The following is a 19,569-nucleotide window of genomic DNA, read 5'->3' on the forward strand; positions in this document are numbered from 1 at the left end:
AAGTGCCTAACCACCGCCATACGCACACGCACAGGAGGGGGAGCGGCCGGCCGGGCCCCACCCTCATGGCTGCAGGAGGCGGGCCCGGTCGCACGTGCGACCCCTGCGACCTCGGGCCCTACGCCACTGATTCACTGTTTGTGGTTCTGTCCCCTTTTCTGAATTTGAACCTCAGTGACCCAATGACCAACTGTACCAGGTTTGAGGCTTGTGCCATTAACAGTGCAAGAATGGCAGCAATTGTAATATTCTCCTTGAAAAGTGACGTGATTTTTGATTGGCATTTTTAGGCTCCACCCACTTTTCTGAATATTAATCCCAGTCACCCTGTAACCAGCTATGCTAAGATTGAGAACCCTGCCATTAACAGTGAAGAAGGGCTGCAGTTTACAATTTCCCAGAAAAATCTGTTTTTAACTCCACCCACTTTTTGTAACCTTGACACACCGTGACTACTCAATGACCAAGTTTGTGAGCTTTTGGGCTCCCGGCATCAAAATTGTGCTAATGGAAGCAGTTTATCCAGCAAAGAAATCTGGCTGTTTTTGGCTCTGCCTCTTTACTGAATTTGAACCCCAAACACTTAGCGACCGACTGTAGCAGGTTTGAGGCCTCTGCTATTAACAGTGTGAGAATGGCTGCAGTTTCAATATTCCCCTTGAAAATCAATAAGTGAATTTTGATTGGCTCTTGTAGGCTCCACCTACTTTTCCGAATATTAATCCTAGTCTCCCAGTGACCAACTGTGTGAAGTTTGAGAACCTTGCCATTAACAGTGTAAGAAAAGCTGCAGTTTACATTTCCCCATGTAAAAAGTTAGTTGTTTTTGGCTCCGCCCACTATTTCTAATCTTGTCATACAGTCACTTAATGACCAAGTTTATGAGCTTTGGCATCAATAAGTTGCATTTTACCTTTGAAATTAAACAAATCTGATTGGCTGTTTTTGGCCCGCTCCCTTCAGAATTTAAACTCCAGTCTCCCAGTGACTGACTGTAGCAGATGTTAGGCCTCTGCCATTAGGAGTGCATGAATGGCAGCAATGTAAATATTCCCCTTGAAAATCAAAAGGTGAATTTTGATTGGCTGCTGTAGGCTCCACCCACTTTTCTGAATATTAGTCCCAGTCACCCAGTGGCCAACTGTGTCACGTTTGAGAACCCTGCCAATAACAGAATGGCTGAAATCAATCTAACAAATCTGACTGTCTGTTTGTGGCTCCACCCCTTTAGTGAATTTGGACCCCAGTCACCCAATGACTGACTGTGTCAGGTTTGAGGCCTCTGCCACTAACAGTGTAAGAATGGTAGCAATGTGAATATTCCCCTTTGAAAATCAATAGGTACATTTTGATTGGCTGTTGTAGGCTCCACCCACATTTCTGAATATTCATCCCAGTCACCCAGTGGCCAATTGTGTAAAGTTTGGGAACCCTACAATGTAAAAAAATGAAGTTGTTGGCACCGCCCACTTTTTCTAACCTTGACATACAGTCACTCAATTATCAAGTTTATCAGCTTTGGGGTCCTTGGTATCAATACTTTGTATATTCCCATTGAAAAATGAACTAATCTGGCTGTTTGTGGCTCCGCCCCCTTCCTGAATTTTGACCCTAGTCACCCAGTGACCAACTGTACCAGGTTTGAGGCATCTGCTTTTACCAGTATAAGAGAATGGTAGCTGATGAGATATTCCCTTTGAAAATCAAAAGGTGAATTTTTATTGGCTGTTGTAGGCTCCACCCACCTTCCAAAATCTTAATCTGTCACCCAATGACCAACTGTGCAAAGTTTGAGAACCCTGCCATTAACGGTGTAAGAATGGCTGCAGTTTATATTTTCCCAGTAAAAGTTGTTTTGGCTCCGCCCACTTTTTGTAACCTTGACACACAGTCACTCAATGACCAAGTTTGTGAGCTTTCAGGTTCCTGGAATCAAAAATGTGTGAATGGAAGCAGTTTATCCACCAAGGAAATCTGATTGGCTGTATGTGGCCACGCCCCTTTAGTGAATTTTGACCCCAATCACCCAATGACCCACTGTAGCAAGTTTGAAGCCTCTGCCATTAACAGAGTAAGAATAGCAGCAGTTTAAATATTCCCCCTGAAGATCAATAGGTGAATTTTGATTGGCTGTTCTAAGCTCCACCCATTTTCTTGAATCTTAATCGCATTCACCCAGTGACCAAGTGTGGCAAGTTTGAGAACCCTGCGATTAACAGTCTAAGAATGGCTGCAGTTTACATTTTCCCATTTAAAATGAACGGCTGAAATTTGATTGGCTGTTTTATGCTCCGCCCACTTTTCCTGGATTTGTAACCTCGGTCACCAAGTGACCAACTGTGCCAAGTGTGGGGACTCTGGCTTGATTACTGTGAGAATGGCAGGCTTTTACATTTTTTCCATTGACTTGAATGGGTGGAATCTGATTTGCTGTTTGTAGCTCCGCCCAGGTGTGCAGGGGGGCCGCGAGACCCCCAGAACATATCATCCCAGGTAGTAAGGGATCTGTGTACCAAGTTTCGTTCAAATCGGTCAAGCCGTTTTTGCGTGATCGCGGCACATACACACACACATACATACATACACACACACATACATCCGATTTTATATATATAGATTTAACTGACATTTTTTATCGTAACAACCAACGTTTGATACAGGAATATCATGAAAATTAACAAGGTTGCCCAAACTTTCGCATCCCACTGTATATACATATACCTGTCCCTGCATCCTGTTGTGTCCCTATGTCTGTGAGTCCATTGTGCCTGCCGCACATGTGCAGCATACGACCTTGGAAAGGCTTCAGGTAACGTTTGTGAACGGGCGCAGGGTGTGTGCGTCTGTGTGAGTGCACGTGGGTGGCGACCATGCATGTGTTGCCGGGGGTTGCGGTTGAATGCTCGGCATGCTGCCAGTTGCCTAGCGCCCATTAATATAAGGGCAGGTGTTTTTACTAGTATATATAGATGACACCTGCTGTGTGCTGTGGTTGGGGGATCAGTGTCCAGTCTCCTGCAATGTGTGATGGAGGGAAAATATACAACCGGAAGGGAGTGTGTGTGTGTGTGTGTGTGTATACACTGTTCAATAAAACTTGGTCTCTTACTACCTGAGAAAATATATTCTGGGAGCCTCACAACCCCACCCTGCACACCTGGGCAGACCCACAAACAGTTAATCAGATTTCACCCATTCACGTCAATGGGAAAATATGGAAGGTTGCCATTTTCACAGTAATAAAGCCAGAGTCCCCAAACTTAGCAAAGTTGGTCACTGGGTGACTGGGATTAAAGCGAAATAAAACCGAGCATTTCTTCTTTGCTCTAATAGATTATTTACATCATATTATGTACAACCAGCATTTTTTTTAACTAGAACAGCATTCAAAGGGTTACACACAGGACTTAGAAGCTTCCCTGCCAGCAAATCTGGACTCATCCGAAGTTGTTGATAATGTTATCTTGTGTTTAACTGTATCAAGTGAGGAATGTAAATAAACACTTCTCTGACATTGCAGGCTCTGCTGGACAAAGTCAGACAATCAGAAAGCATTTCTGCTTATGTTAGAACATGAATAAAGCAGTTATAAATAAAATGCAAAGTCAGCTTTCAGAGCAAAAAAAGTGTACTTTGGGAATGTATAATTTCTAAATGAATAATAATACTTATGCACAAAAGCAAATATGATAACCGTATGGCATATAAAACGTAGGAAAACATGTTTGTATTGAATATTATGTCAGGGTTTTATACCGCTTTAATATTCAGAAAAGTGGGTGGAGCCAACAACAGCCAATCAAAATGCACCTATTCATTTTCAAGGGGAATAATTTAAAATTCTGCCATTCTTGGGCTTGACTCACAAAAGCGCTAACAGTTTTAGCACGCAGTTGGTGCTTAAACTTATCACACCTAAACTTATCACACCTAAACTTATCATGCCTAAACTGGCTTTTCACCAGCGTGGTGCAATGGTTATCACGCCTAAAGTCTCTAACTGGGTTAGCACCGCTTTGTGAATCGAGCCCATAGTCTATGAGATCTGCATATCATCATACACACCTTGTTTAACCTCCATGGCGGTTAATTTTTTTTGCCAAATTGGCAAAAAAAACTTTTTTTTTATATTTTTTTTTTTTGTTTCATGTAAAGCTACCAGAGTGGTAGCTACATGAAACACCACTAGAGGGCGCATGTGTCCCTCTAGTGCGATCGTCGCCGGCATCTATAGCAAACAGGGGAACGCGTATACAACGCGTTCCCCTGTTTGGCTTCTCCTGTCGCCATGGCGACGATCGGGATGACGTCATGGACGTCAGCCGACGTCCTGATGTCAGACACCTCCGATCCAGCCCATAGCGCTGCCCGGAACTCATTGGTCCGGGCAGCGCAGGGCTCTGGCGGGGGGGGCCCTCTTTCGCCGCTGCGTGCGGCCGATCGCCGCAGAGCGGCGGCGATCAAGCTGTGCGCGCGGCTAGCAAAGTGCTGGCTGCGCGCACAGCAATTTACAGATTAAAAATCGCCCCACCAGGGGCTGAGATCTCCCCCTGCGCGGCATAGCCCGAGCTCAGCTCGGGCTTACCGCCAGGGAGGTTAACCAGTTCAGCCTTCAGTCGTTTTCACTTTATGCATCCGAGCAATGTTCACCTCCCATTCATTAGCCTATAACTTTATCACTACTTATCACAATGAACTGATCTATATCTTGTTTTTTTCCACCACCAATTAGGCTTTCTTTGGGGGGCAAATTTTGCTAAGAGCTACCTTACTGTAAATGCATTTTAACAGTAAGAATAAAAATTAATTATTTTGTCAGTTTTCGGCCATTATAGTTTTAAAATAAAACATGCCTCCATAATTAAAACACACGTATTGTATTTGCCCATATGTCACGGTTATTTCACAGTTTAAATTATGTCCCTATCACAATGTATCGCGACAATATTTTATTTGGAAATAAAAGAGCATTTTTTTCCGTTTTGCATACATCACTATTTACAAGCTTATAAAAAAAAATAGAGAGAAATATTTCATCTTTACATAGATATTTAAAAAGTTTAGACCCTTAGGTAAATATTTATGTGTTGTTTTTTTTTTTATAGTAATGTTTTTTTTAATTAAACATTTTATGTGGGCATTTTTGGGAGGGTGGGATATAAATAGTGTTTTATTTGGGGAAATATTTGTGTATTGTAATGTTTTTTTACTTTTACTTGTAGTTTTACTTTTTGAGTTTGTTTACATGACGTCAATCTAAGCGTACAATGTACGCTTAGAGGGACAGAGCTTCAGAAAAGCGTAGCTTCCGAGAGAAGCTGTCGCTTTTTCAGCGGGGAAGAGGAATCAGTGATCGGGCACCATAGCCCGATACATTGAGTCCTGGGCTACCAAATCCGCGGCCGGGAGTGCGCATGCACGCGCGTGATCGGCCTCGGGAGCGCGCGGACGCGCACGTGGCCTCCTGGACGTAGGTACTACATCCTGGAGGCATTAATGGTTAACAGACAATCATCTGCAGATCAGATCCACCAGGATGGATTTTCAGATCTGCAGATGATTGTCTGATCGGCAGATGAATGTCAGTTAAATAAGGTGTGTATGAGGATCTGCAGATATCATAGACTATGAATGCAATTTGCAGGAACTGATCTTTTGTGTCTGTACAGCATCTGTGTGTGCAGCATCTTGCAAAGATTTCTGTCTGATGGGGAGTGCAGCTCAATAGAATAGACTGTGTAGAGTATGGCTCTCATACTACATGAAGGGTGGTAAGATTGGTCTGTGATCTTGCCTTTTCCAAAGACTATGGTCTGATGTGTGTATGAGCCTTAAAGATAATCTGTATTGTTAAAATCGCTCAAAAGTAAACATACCAGTGCGTTAGGGGACATCTCCTATAACCCTCTGTCACAATTTTGCCGCTCCTTGCCGCATTAAAGTGGTTAAAAACAGTTTTAAAAAGTTTGTTTGTAAACAAACAAAATGGCCACCAAAACAGGAAGTAGGTTGATGTACAGTATGTCCACACATAGAAAATACATCCATACACAAGCAGGCTGTATACACCCTTCCTTTTGAATCTCAAGAGATCATTTGTGTGTTTCTTTCCCCCTGCAGTTCTCATGCACTGAAGTTTCAGGCTGCTCTTTTCTTCCTGCAAACAGCTTTGCCCTTGTCTGTAATTCCTCAGTATGTGAAAGCCCAGCCAGCTCAGAGGACGATTTATCCAGCTTGTAAAAGATAAGAGAGAAGAGAGAAGCTGCCCTAATCTAAATAATACACAGGCAGTGTGCATAGAGGGGCCTGGAAGGGGGAGTTCATAGCAGAACCACAACACTGAAGAACTTGGCAGCCTTCCGGACACAGGCCGACAAGTCTGACAGGGGAAAGATACATTGATTTATTACAGAGACTGTGATAGTACAAAGTGTTGCAGTAAGCCAGAACACATTAGAATAGCTTTTGGAACTTGTAGGATGATAAAAAACAGGATGCAATTTTTGTTACGGAGTCTCTTTAAGATCTTTCCTCTCCCTGGCCCATATGCAAGTAATATTTTCTCCTGACTTTTCTCCTAGGAGATAATGTTTCATCTTCTATTTAAAATAACTTTTCAGCATTTTTCAACTGAAAAAGTGACAAAAGGCAGGTGAAAAATTACTTTCAGAATTATTTTCAGTATTTTCTTGCTTATTGGTGGCTTATAAGACATTTAATTGACAAATTTGAACCCCCCCCCCCAGGAGAAAACTGAAGAGAAAAAGTGAATTCACATTCTGAAATTCATCACAGGTGGTGATATCTTTAGTCCTGTCAGGTGCAGCTCTGCGGAATGCTTGGTTACTGAGAGTTCCGAAGCCAGCAGAAATAACACCAGGTCTACCAGAATGCTCTGAATAGCGTAGGCTGTGACATCACTGGGAAGGCTTGGCTACATACCAATATACAGCAATATATAGATATAGGAAGTGTTGTTTCTGATGCTGAAATCAGGATGCTATAAAAGTGGGTATCCAGAATAATTCACTGCATTCTACAATAAGACAAGAGAAAAGACAAACAACATTTATATTGCACTTTTCTCCTGGTGGACTCAAAGCGCCAGAGCTGCAGCCACTAGGGCGCGCTCTATAGGCAGTAACAGTGTTAGGAGACTTGCCTAAGGTCTCCTACTGAATAGGTGCTGGCTTACTGAACAGGCAGAGCCGAGATTAGAACCCTGGTCTCCTGTGTCAGCGGCAGAGCCCTTAACCATTACACCATCCAGCCACCAATATGTCATTACAGGGCCTCTAATGTTGGGACAGTGGGATAAATCTGGGAAATACGGTGGTAGCGGTGTTTGTGAGGGGGGGCAAGGTAAATCTGGGGAATGCAGTGAGGGATGCAGTGAGGTAGATCTGGGGAATGCAGTGAGGGAAGCAGTGAGGTAGATCTGGGGAATGCAGTGAGTGATGCAGTGAGGTAGATCTGGGGAATGCAGTGAGGGAAGCAGTGAGGTAGATCTGGGGAATGCAGTGAGTGATGCAGTGAGGTAGATCTGGGGAATGCAGTGAGGGAATGCAGTGAGGTAGATCTAGGGAATGCAGTGTGTGTGTGTGTGTGTGGGGGGGGGGGGGGGGGGTTAAATCTGGATAGTGCAGTGGAGGGACAGTGAGATAGATCTGGGGAATGCAGTGAGGGGATGTAGTGAGGTAGATCTGGGGAATGCAGTGTGTGTGTGTGGGGGGGGGGGGGGGGGTGTAAATCTGGATAGTGCAGTGGAGGGACAGTGAGGCAAATCTGGTGGATGGAGTTGGGTAGATCTGGGAAATGCAGTAAAGGGGCAGTGGGGTAAATCTAGTGAGTGCTGTGAGGGGAAAGTGAGGTACATCTGGGGAATGCAGTGAGGGGATGCAGTGGGGTACATCTGGTGAGTGCAGTGTCGGGATAGTAAGGTAAATCTGGGGAATGCAGTGAGTGGATGAAGTGGGGTAAATCTGGTAAGTGCAGATCGGGGCAGTGAGGTAGATCTGGGGAATGCAGTGAGGGGATGCAGTGGGGTACATCTGGTAAGTGCAGATTGGGGCAGTGAGGTAGATCTGGGGAATGCAGTGAGGGGATGCAGTGGGGTAAATCTGGTGAGTGCAGTGTCGGGATAGTAAGGTAAATCTGGGGAATGCAGTGAGGGGATGCAGTGGGGTAAATCTGGTAAGTGCAGATTGGGGCAGTGAGGTAGATCTGGGGAATGCAGTGAGGGGATGCAGTGGGGTAAATCTGGTAAGTGCAGATCGGGGCAGTGAGGTAGATCTGGGGAATGCAGTGAGGGGATGCAGTGGGGTAAATCTGGTAAGTGCAGATCGGGCAGTGAGGTAGATCTGGGGAATGCAGTGAGGTAAATCTGGGAAATGCAGTGAGGTAAATCTGGGGAATGCAGTGAGGGGACAGTGAGGTAGATCCGAGGAATTCAGTGAGGTAGATCTGGGGAATGCAGTGAGGGGATGCAGTGGGGTAAATCTGGAGTGCAGTGAAGGGACAAATGAGGTAAATTTGGAGAATGCAGTGGAGTAAATCTGGTGAGTGCAGTGTGGGGACAGTGAGGTGCATCCACATAGCACAGTGAAGGGCAGAATCTGGCAGATGTGCTCAGGGTACTGCAGCAGTAGAATTCTCACCATTCCCCTCAGTGCTTTGTATAGCTGCATTGTGTGGCTGCATAGCTCTCCAGCCCACAGTATTGTGCCTGCGATGTGTAGGCAATGTGTGTGAAGGGCACTCTCTATGCTCGGCAATGTGCTGCCTCAGAGTTCCAGGCTCAGATGATTATTGCCACACAGCTGCTTGTGACAGGACAGGTCTGACTTCCTCCATCTGCTGAGGAGAAGCTGCACACACTTCATACGCTGAGCTTCCATACAGGACAGGTCTGACTTCCTCCATCTGCTGAGGAGAAGCTGCACACGCCTCATACACTGAGCTTCCATACAGGACAGGTCTGACTTCCTCCATCTGCTGAGGAGAAGCTGCATACGCTTCATACACTGAGCTTCCATACAGGACAGGTCTGACTTCCTCCATCTGCTGAGGAGAAGCTGCACACGCCTCATACGCTGAGCTTCCATACAGGACAGGTCTGACTTCCTCCATCTGCTGAGGAGAAGCTGCACACGCTTCATACGCTGAGCTTCCATACAGGACAGGTCTGACTTCCTCCATCTGCTGAGGAGAAGCTGCACACGCCTCATACACTGAGCTTCCATACAGGACAGGTCTGACTTCCTCCATCTGCTGAGGAGAAGCTGCACACGCCTCATACACTGAGCTTCCATACAGGACAAGTCTGACTTCCTCCATCTGCTGAGGAGAAGCTGCACACGCCTCATACACTGAGCTTCCATACAGGACAGGTCTGACTTCCTCCATCTGCTGAGGAGAAGCTGCACACGCCTCATACACTGAGCTTCCATACAGGACAGGTCTGACTTCCTCCATCTGCTGAGGAGAAGCTGCACACACTTCATACGCTGAGCTTCCATACAGGACAGGTCTGACTTCCTCCATCTGCTGAGGAGAAGCTGCACACACTTCATACGCTGAGCTTCCATACAGGACAGGTCTGACTTCCTCCATCTGCTGAGGAGAAGCTGCACACGCCTCATACACTGAGCTTCCATACAGGACAGGTCTGACTTCCTCCATCTGCTGAGGAGAAGCTGCACACGCTTCATACACTGAGCTTCCATACAGGACAAGTCTGACTTCCTCCATCTGCTGAGGAGAAGCTGCACACACTTCATACACTGAACAGTGACTGAGTCACAGTACAACCACCACACAGGCTGAAAGGTTTATCATCATTCAGTGACAACATAAAGAAGATCCCTGCCTTCCCTTCACCCAAAAAAGGGTGGCCATTTATTATATATATGAATGGGCAGGCAGATTACGGGGGGGGGGGGGGGGGGGGGGGGGGGGAGGGGGTGTTGATTTTGCATTTTGAGCAGAACTGCGTGCAGAAGCACTGTCACTTTAAGGCCGGTTTTACACGTATTCTTTGTGTTGCGATGCGTTGCGTTGCTCCAACAGAGAGGCTTTAAGAGAAACTCCGACCAAGAATTTAACTTTATCCCAATCAGTAGCTGACACCCCCTTTTACATGAGAAATCTATTCCTTTTCACAAACGGATCATCAGGGGGCTCTGTATGGCTGATATTGTGGTGAAACCCCTCCCACAAGAAACTCTGAGGACCGTGGTACTCTTGGCAGTTTCCTGTCTGGGAACCTTGTTGCATTTTGGGAAATAGCTGTTTACAGCTGTTTCCAACTGCCAAAACAGCAAGCAGCAGTTACATCACTTGCCAGCAGTAAAAATGTCACCATGTAATAAATGTCAGAATGTAAATCAGGGATTTAAAAGATTTTACAATAGGCAAACACTGATTAAATCATTTATAAATAATTATTGTAAAAATGAAGCACTTTTTTTAATACATTACTTTCACTGGAGTTCCTCTTTAACCCGCTTTTCCTCTGTGGCACCAACAATCTCATTTATTATGCAATGTTGTGTCAGCTGCTGTTAAGTTTTGAGCCCAGGTCCCTTTAAGTTTTGCTCCGGCCGCAGTTAGGAGCCTGGAGGTCTCTGATGAGCCTATAGATCAGCGTTGGCGAATCTATGGCACGCGTAGCCTAATCTGCTGACACGCCAACGCTGCTTATGAACTGGCCGCACTGTTTACTAGACGCCGCCGCGCCAGTTCATAGCCCGCAGCCTCCCGGGAGGCAGAGCAGAGTTACAGGAAGATGGCGTCCGTAGCCCTGTACTGTATACTATTTGTGTCTCCAGTACAGAGCTTCGAGCGCCATCTTCCCATAACTCTGCTCTCTGCCTGTCAGCGCGGGAGACTGCAGGAGGAACGTCCGGGGGAGATGCGCGCCAGAGGCCGGCCGAGAGGGGAGACTTCTGTCAGGTGAGTACATTATTTTTTTTGCAGGTGAAATGCGGCCCACTGTGTTATTTTCTGCTAAAATGTTTCCCATGTCATTGCATGTATTTTCTACTGAAATGTGGTCCACTGCATCTATTTTCTGGTGAAATGTGGTCATCGAGATCTGTATATATTTAACCCTTTATCGCACTCAAATTTACTTTAAGGGTCTTTTCACACATGTGCGGTGCGACTGGCACGCATCACAAGAGCACTACCACAGCGCATCGCACCATTGCATGCATTTTGTTCCCTTGGCAGAATGCGCCAACAGGGAAATTGACATGACCCCGCCCCCTGCTCAGTGACGTGCTACTGACGGAACAGGAAGTAAGAGGGGGGGATTTATACAAAATTCTTCTCAAGAAGGAGGCCATGTGGATACACCGCCTGGGGACTAGGGTACCCCAAGGCCTTAAAGGGAAGGTCCAAGCAAAAAAAAAAAATGAGTTTCACTTACCTGGGGCTTCTACCAGCCCCATGTAGCCATCCTGTGCCCTCGTAGTCACTCACTGCTGCTCCAGTCCCCCGCTGGCAGCTTTCTGACCTCAGAGGTCAGGGCCACATTGCATACATTTTTACGCATTCCAGCTAGTGCAGGAACAAAAATTTACGTGTTGCACCACTAACGCACCACTAACGCGTAAAAATGTACGTGTTAATGTTTCTGCACTAGCGATAATGTGTAAAAATGTACGCAATTCGGCCCTGACCTCCGAGGTCAGAAAGCTGCCAGTGGGGGACTGGAGCAGCAGTGAGTGACTACGAGGGCACAGGATGGCTGCATGGGGCTGGTAGAAGCCCCAGGTAAGTGAAACTCATTTTTTTTTTTTTCTTGGACCTTCCCTTTAATGCTAGGTGGGACTTAGCGTTTATCACACATTAGTTTGCCAATGGCTTTTCCCTTCCCCCCCCCCTCCCCCCTTTCTTCTCCCTTTGCCCTTTTCTCCCCTCTTTTTCTCCCCTCTTTCTTTCTTCCCCCCCCCCCTTTTTGGAGGCCCTCTGTGTGCCAAACCATGGTTTGGTGAGATGCCCCTCCCTTTATTTACATTTATACATCTTTCCATCTATAGACAGGGTCTGTGTATGGCCTCATACATACCTACATGATTCTGTGTTTATTCACGCTGTTCTTTGTTAAATTTTATTTATTTCTTAGCACTTTGTATTTTGTATTTTATATACATTTTTAAATTTGTGTGTATAGTGCTTTGTTTTTGTAATGTGCTTATACAAATAATTACCTGTCCATTATATCAAGACCACCGTCCATTTACTTCCCCCCCCCCCCCCTTCTTTTTGGGGGATGGAGTCTTAAGTGGCCGGCACAGGATATCCTCCTATTTATAGGAGGTTCTGTCATGTCTTTAACCAGCTATGATTAAGAGCTGAGATAGCTCGAAACATGTAAGTATCTTGATGCATGTGCATATTTTATACTGGATACGTCCTAAATAAAAGTCATTGTTTGGAATCCTGGACTGGTGCGGACCTTTCTGCTGTACATTGTGGGCTTTGCTGACCTGATCGTGCACATTCCAGTGATTGGTGGGTAGAGCGGTGTCAACACAACTTCTGCGGAACAGGAAGTACATCATGTCAATTTGCCCGAACAGCGCATGGCATTGCACTGCCACCATGAACAATTAAAAAATTGTTTGCTGTGCCCTTGACTAACAATGCGCCTTGTACCACGCGTCCTACATCCTTCGCACTGCAACAACTGGAAAATGTTCCATTGAGTATGACGGCCCCTGCGATGAGCTGAGCTGACAGAGTGGCGGGGAGAGTACCGTGACGCGACGTGGTAAGAAAGAAAGGGTTCCTAAACAGGAACTGTGGTGAAACTAAGGTAATGAAATGAATAAAATTGCTAATTTTTTACAATATTCATTTATAAATGATTTAGTCAGTGTTTGCCCATTGTAAAATCTTTCCTCTCCCTGATTTACATTCTGAGATGTATCACTGGTGGTGACATCTTTAGTACTGCCAGGTGATCTGTACTGAATGTTCATTACTGAGAGTTCTATGCACAGAGGGAGATACTGCTTGCTTGGCAGTTGGAAAAAGCCATTATTTCCCACAATGCAACGAGGTTCACAGACAGAAAACTGTCAGGACCATGGTCATGACATCACACTGTGGGAGGGGTTTCACCACAATATCAGCCATACAGACCCCCTGATGATCGATTTGAGAAAAGGAAAAAGTTTCTCATGGGAAAGGGGGCAGTATTCTCTTCAGAATTTTTTTCCAGCCGGGTGGCATGAAATAGTAGCCGGGTGGCATGAAAAAATAGCGGGGTGGGTTGAGATAAATATGCAGGGCAACTCTGCTTACAGCATCGAAGGAGGTGAGCCGATGACAGCCGGGTGGTCACCAAATCTAGCCGGATGGAGCACCCGGCTAAAAGAGCCTGGGGAGATTACTGGGGTATCAGCTACTGATAGGGATGAGGTTCACTCCAAGGTTAAAGTTCCTTGTGTGTTGTTCCTGGTTTTACTGAAAATAACAGCAGTATCCACAAAGCGCCATTTATACGGCTATCGGTAAACATGAGAGCAGACTGACCCGGAGGCTGCCTGACGCCTTCTATTAGCGGACACCGGCCATGCTGAAAAAAGCCACTACAAAATCCATCATTGCTTTCCATTAACCCAGAAAAAAAAAGTCCTAATGAGCGAACGAATGGGGTAATTTACATCAAAGGCTGCAGCTTGCACGGATCCCATTAATGTTTTTTATTTTTCTGAATAAATAGATCATCGTAATCCAAAGATATAATCATGTCCTATTTAAAGGTGGCCTCCGGCGGTAACTTGAGCACATAAACAGTCAGCTTTTATTGTGTATCTTATATAAATAATATATATCATTTTTTTGGTGCTGACAGTAATGTTTTACCTCTGTCAATTCACATCAACATAGCCGGGAATTTTTAGACAGAGCTGGAAATTTGAACAATTAGGCCCCATCCGCACATAGAAACGCAAAACGCCGGAGATTTTTTCCAGAGTTTTGCAGGAGTTATTTTTCCGTGATTTCACACGGAAAAATCACTAAACAGTACGCAGATTTTGCCGCGATTGCATTTAGCGCTTCTATAGTACTGAAACACGATTGCCGGGAAATCGCCTGAAAAATGGTGCAGGCGACGCAACTGCGTTTCGCGTTATTGCCCGTTTTTGGGGGATTTGCGGCGATTAGCGCAAAACGCCCAAGTAAGAACGGGCCTACCGGGTTTCATTACGCTAGCGCTTTTAAAAAGCGCTAGCATTTGAGCGTTTTGCCGAAATTGCGGCAAAACGCTCTAGTGTGAATGGGGCCTTCAAGAGGACCCGAGGTGAGAGAGATACAAAGGCTGCCATATTTATTTCCTTTTAAGCAATACCAGTTGTTTGGCTATCCTGCTGATCCTGTGCCTCTAATATTTCTAGCCATAGACCCTGAGGGCTTGTTCACAGGCAATCGCTTTTTTTCGGCTGCGTGCGGTTTTTAAAAAGTCCCCCTCCCCCCCCCCCACCCCCGACCGGGTAGACAATGAATATTTATGAGAAGGTTCATATCAGCGCGGGTCATGCACTGTGCAGCTAGCAAAGTGGTGCATGTACAGCGTACAGCCTCAATGGAAGGTATAGAACAATTGGAAAACGCGTACAAAATCGCACAATAAGGTGATTGCGTAAGCGTTTTTAAGAATAAATACATTGTATTTAATCTTTTCCCGGTCAAAGAGTTCATTTCCTGACTTGCGTCAGGGAGTGAATTACAAAACCGCTCGGGAAAAACGCCTAGAAAACCGCAAAACACAAAAACGAATCGCCCACCCAAGCGCCGGGAATCGAAAAAGAAAATATGCGTCAAAACCCCCCAACGCGAACGGACACGCCAACAGAACGCAATGTGAACAAGGCCTGAACAAGCATGCAGTAGATCCGGTACTTTGACTCATTTGAGGTTTTACTGGAATTAGCCATATGCTTGTTCCAGGGTTTTGACTCACTACTTATGCCAGAAGCAGGGCCGGAGCTACCATAGGAAAAAATAGGCAATTGCCCCAGGGCCCCAGAGCCTGTAGGGGCCCCCAAGGTGTCCCTCCCCATCTTAGCTGTTGCTCCCCAGGGACTCTGCAGAGTCTGTTAAGTTGGGAGGTGATTGGGGGAGGGTCAGCAGCCAGCTCTGGGGCCTAGGAGGGACATTTGGCTGCAACAAAGGGCCTCTAATGATGATTTGTGGTCGGGGGGAGTGTCTGTTTGGGGGCCCCCAGGCTAATGTTGCCCTAGGGCCCCATTGTTACTTGAACCGGCCCTGGCCAGAAGATCAGCAGGGCTGCCAGGCAACTGGCATTGTTTGCAAGGAAATAAATATGGCAGCCTCCATATCCCTCTCACCTCAGGTTCCCTTTAGTGCTAAGTACACACTTGCGATAACGATCGTTTACAAGGAACGATAATTACCAGACAAACAATATTGGAGCGATTGGAATGCAACGATGGGATACAGCAATCCTCATACACATATTAACGACCATTCTCGCAGAAAAGAACGATAAGAGGGAAATGTTGCATAGAAATTTATATATATATATATAAAAAAAAAACACAAACATGGGGTTACAATAGATACAAATATATGATAGTTACCTTGAAAACAGAGTTTGTTTAAAATGTATAATGTAACAATCGTTACGGGCCGCGCTACACAGGCAGTATGGAAGCCGGGCACAATCCAACGCAGGCGCATTGGCCCTTGTAACGATCGTGCTCCGCAGAGAACTGTACACACTATAGTTTTGTAACGATTGTCGTTCAATATGATCCGTCCTGTTGGATTTTCTCATCATGCCGATATTGTTCATTTGTAGTTGTATTTAATGATCGTTTGGTAAACGTCTGTCGGCGGACCGATCGTTAAACTGCTGCTAGTAAGGACCATGGTTACAAGTGTGTACATAGCATAAGAGAGGGCGGGGTTATCAGAAAAAGTAGGTGCAGCTTTCTATTGCCCCCTCCCCTTCTTCCATAGTGCAAAAATGAATTTGACAGACACTTCTCTTACAATTTCAAAAATCGGCTAGATTTATGGTATTGTGGTTTGTTTGGTTTTTTTTTGTATTTACTTTTTTTGCGGGGGAATTTTTTTTTTTAAATTGCATCCAAATGGAGAGTGTTTCAAATTGAACAAACTAAATAGTTAAAGCAACACTTAAAAAAAATAATAATAGGACATTGCATAAGTTGTGTACTAAATGTTGAAGTTTTTGCATGAATGACTTGGGGGGGGTATCTTGGGGGTGGGATGCATGTAAAACACCAATATCCAATGTTCATGGGCTTTACTCAGTGGCCCCCTTGCATGGTTGCATGGTAAGTAAGTAGGCAGTTGAAATGTGACAGAACCGACAGGTTTTGGGCCAGTCCATCCCCTCATGGGGTATTCTCAGGATTTTCTTTGTTTTCAACAGCATTTCCTGAACAGCAGCTTAAAGGAATACTATTAAAGTATCTCAATTTCTGGAAGCAGCATTAATCAATATGGCAATATGAGTCAGAACGAACACAGCATATGTTTCTGCTGTGCAGTGTGTCTTTTTTTTAGTATACCTTGCAGACAGCGTCCCCTGAACAAACTGACGGCGACGGGTTATTGGGTCAGACCATTATGCTAGAGGTGATGCCTCTTGCCGAGTGCAGCTGTGGATTATACTGTTTTATGCTCCCCAACTTCAGTGCAAGTTATGCAGCATGTTACTATGAGGAGGGAGAGACAACAGCTCTCCCTCCCTCTCACTCCAAGTCTGCCCGGCCAATAACACCATGCCTACTTGTCCCCTTCTGCTTGCGTGTGAAGAGAATAGTCAGAAGTTTCCCTTCACACTAGTGAAGCTCGGTTCATGAGGGATGGGCTCATTTGAGCCGGTTCTTTCCTGTAAGTCGAGTGATCCGACTCATCACACTGAACCGAATCAGTTCAGTGGATGAGAAAGACACTGAACCGAATCAGTTCAGTGGATAAGAAAGACACTGAACCGAATCAGTCCAGTGGATGAGAAAGACACTGAACCGAATCAGTCCAGTGGATGAGAAAGGAATCCTTTCTCCTCCACTGAACTGATCCGGTTCAGTGTGATGAGTCGGATCACTCGACTCACAGGAAAGAACCGGCTCAAATGAGCCAATCCCTCATGAATCGGGCTTCACTAGTGTGAAGGGAAACTTCTGACGATTCCCTTCACACGCAAACAGAAGGGGACAAGTAAGCATGATGCTATTGGCCGGGCAGACTTGGAGTGAGAGGGAGGGAGAGCTGTTGTCTCTCCCTCCTCATAGTAACATGCTGCATAACTTGCACTGAAGTTGGGTAGCATAAAACAGTAGTGTTGTCCGGATCATGAACGATTCGGATCTTTGATCCGAATCTATTTTGTGAGTCGAATCATCCGAATCATCAAAATGAGTGATTCGGATCGCAAAGGGGGCGGGGCCAGGAGCGACACGCCCCCTCAGCGGGCAGCGGGGTCCGGAAAGCAGAGCAGAGATGGATCGCTCTGTTGAAGGGGAGGCAGCCCTGCACAGCCACAGGTAGATGAGAGAGAGGGGACATCGGTGCCACTGCCAGATATGTGTAGAGCACACATACTGGCTGAAATGTGCTGCTCATTATAGGCTGTCTGTTCCTTAGTTGTGCACAGTGAACACATTGGAAACTTTTGGCACAGCTCAGTAACGTTACAGGCAGCATGCTGGGCTAGGACAGGGCAGGCACTGTAATTGCTGTGCAATATGATCCTCATGCACTGCTCTATACAGCTGCACTTCACTTCTGGGAATGCTTTGGGGAATGCTTTCCTTCACTGTGCGACGTTTGCATTCAAAGTATACAGATGAAAATATAGGTGAAATATATGTAAAGCATAGGATTGCAGCATGTGGGTATTGTGTGCAAACAAACATTTCTGCTCTCTGCTCGTCCCTCCTCCCTTCTCTGTCCACTCCCTGCCCTCTGTCCATCTTCTCCACTTCTCTGTGTGTCCACCCCCCTCCCCTTCTCCTGTCCTGCTAGTCATTTCACCCCGAATGCTTCCCTTGTAAAATGATCCGAGATTCGGATCAAAGATCCGGATCTTTTCAATGATCCGATTTGAATCATCCGGATCATTGAAAAGATCCGAACTTCGCATCTCTATAAAACAGTATAATCCACAGCTGCACTCGGCAAGAGGCATCACCTCTAGCATAATGGTCTGCCCCAATAACCCGTCGCCGTCAGTTTGTTCAGGGGACGCTGTCTGCAAGGTATACTAAAAAAAGACACACTGCACAGCAGAAACATATGCTGTGTTCGTTCTGACTCATATTGCCATATTGATTAATGCTGCTTCCAGAAATTTAGATACTTTAATAGTATTCCTTTAAATGCCAATATAGTAAGATACCAGACAGCCTCCCTACTTACCTGTACACTATTTTGTCAGTTAGACTTTGCAACTGCTGTTCAGGAAATGCTATTGAAAACAAAGAAAACCCTGAGAATCCCCCATGAGGAGATGGACTGGCCCAAAACCTGTCGGTTCAGGCAGATTTTAACTGCCTACTTTTTTCGTTATAGTGGTCCTTTAATTAACAGGGGAAACGGGAGGCGCCCGGGATACACAAAAAGATTAATCCGATCATGGAATTGCAAAACTTATTGCTGGAATTGCTAAAGGGATTCTTGGGAAAATTACCGTATATACTCGAGTACAAGCTGAGTTTTTGAGGCAAAAAAAAAAGTGGCCCAAAAGTGGGAGTCTCGGCTTATACTCGAGTCACTTGTGTGCCCAGACCCTCCCCAAATGCATCCCCCACAGTTATGACATAACCCTCCAGCCATGTGCACACTGCTGTAGGCAAAATTCTTGGCCGTGTTACTTCTTTTGCTTACCGCCGATGCACCGATGCCGGCGTCTTCTATAAAGCGAAGTCCGTAGCAGTCTCATTGCTATGCTGCCATCTAGTGGCACCTTGCATCACGTGTGTCACTTCACAGATCAACAGAGATAATACTGTTACGTACTGTGGACCCGGCGGTAAGCAAAAGGAGACACTCGGGGGGGGGGGAGAGAAACGCAGAGGAGACCTCAAAGCTGCCAAACATTCTTGCCTGGCGGCACGCTTGGAGGGTGACACAGCCAAGAAATTTGCCGCCAGCACTGTGCCACGGCGGGGGGTGATGTGGCCATCAGTGCATAGCTTTTTCTGTCATATTGCGGTGGGGGTGCACTGGGGGACCCCCTCCCGAAGACTGAAAGATGGAACTGTCAGGAATTTCATCTATTGTTCTAGAACAATGTGCATGGAACAACTTTTATTAATTTATAAAACTAAAGCATTTCGAGGTCGTCATTTTGTGGCATAAAAATAAAACAATTGAAGGTTTTGATCCAAAACAGGAAAGTTGTATAATTTCACATTACGCTTAATGAAAGTCTCCGTAAGGGAGTGTTGTGGCATGACTGAGCTGTGAGTCTGAAGCTAATGTTCACCTCACTTACATTCCGCACTGTAGTTAAAGCAGCCCCAAACTCAGAACTTCCTCTCTGCTCTAAAAGATAAG

General features: G+C 45.6%; 1 protein-coding gene across 3 annotated transcripts in view; it reads right to left on the reverse strand.

The window, feature by feature from the left end:
• The window catches only part of LOC137547348 (galactosylgalactosylxylosylprotein 3-beta-glucuronosyltransferase 1-like), a 359,516-nt gene that overhangs the window by 251,922 nt on the left and 88,025 nt on the right, over positions 1-19,569 (reverse strand). The window lies entirely within an intron of this gene.

This window comes from Hyperolius riggenbachi, chromosome 2 (assembly GCF_040937935.1).
Source record: "Hyperolius riggenbachi isolate aHypRig1 chromosome 2, aHypRig1.pri, whole genome shotgun sequence".
NCBI lineage: Eukaryota > Metazoa > Chordata > Amphibia > Anura > Hyperoliidae > Hyperolius > Hyperolius riggenbachi.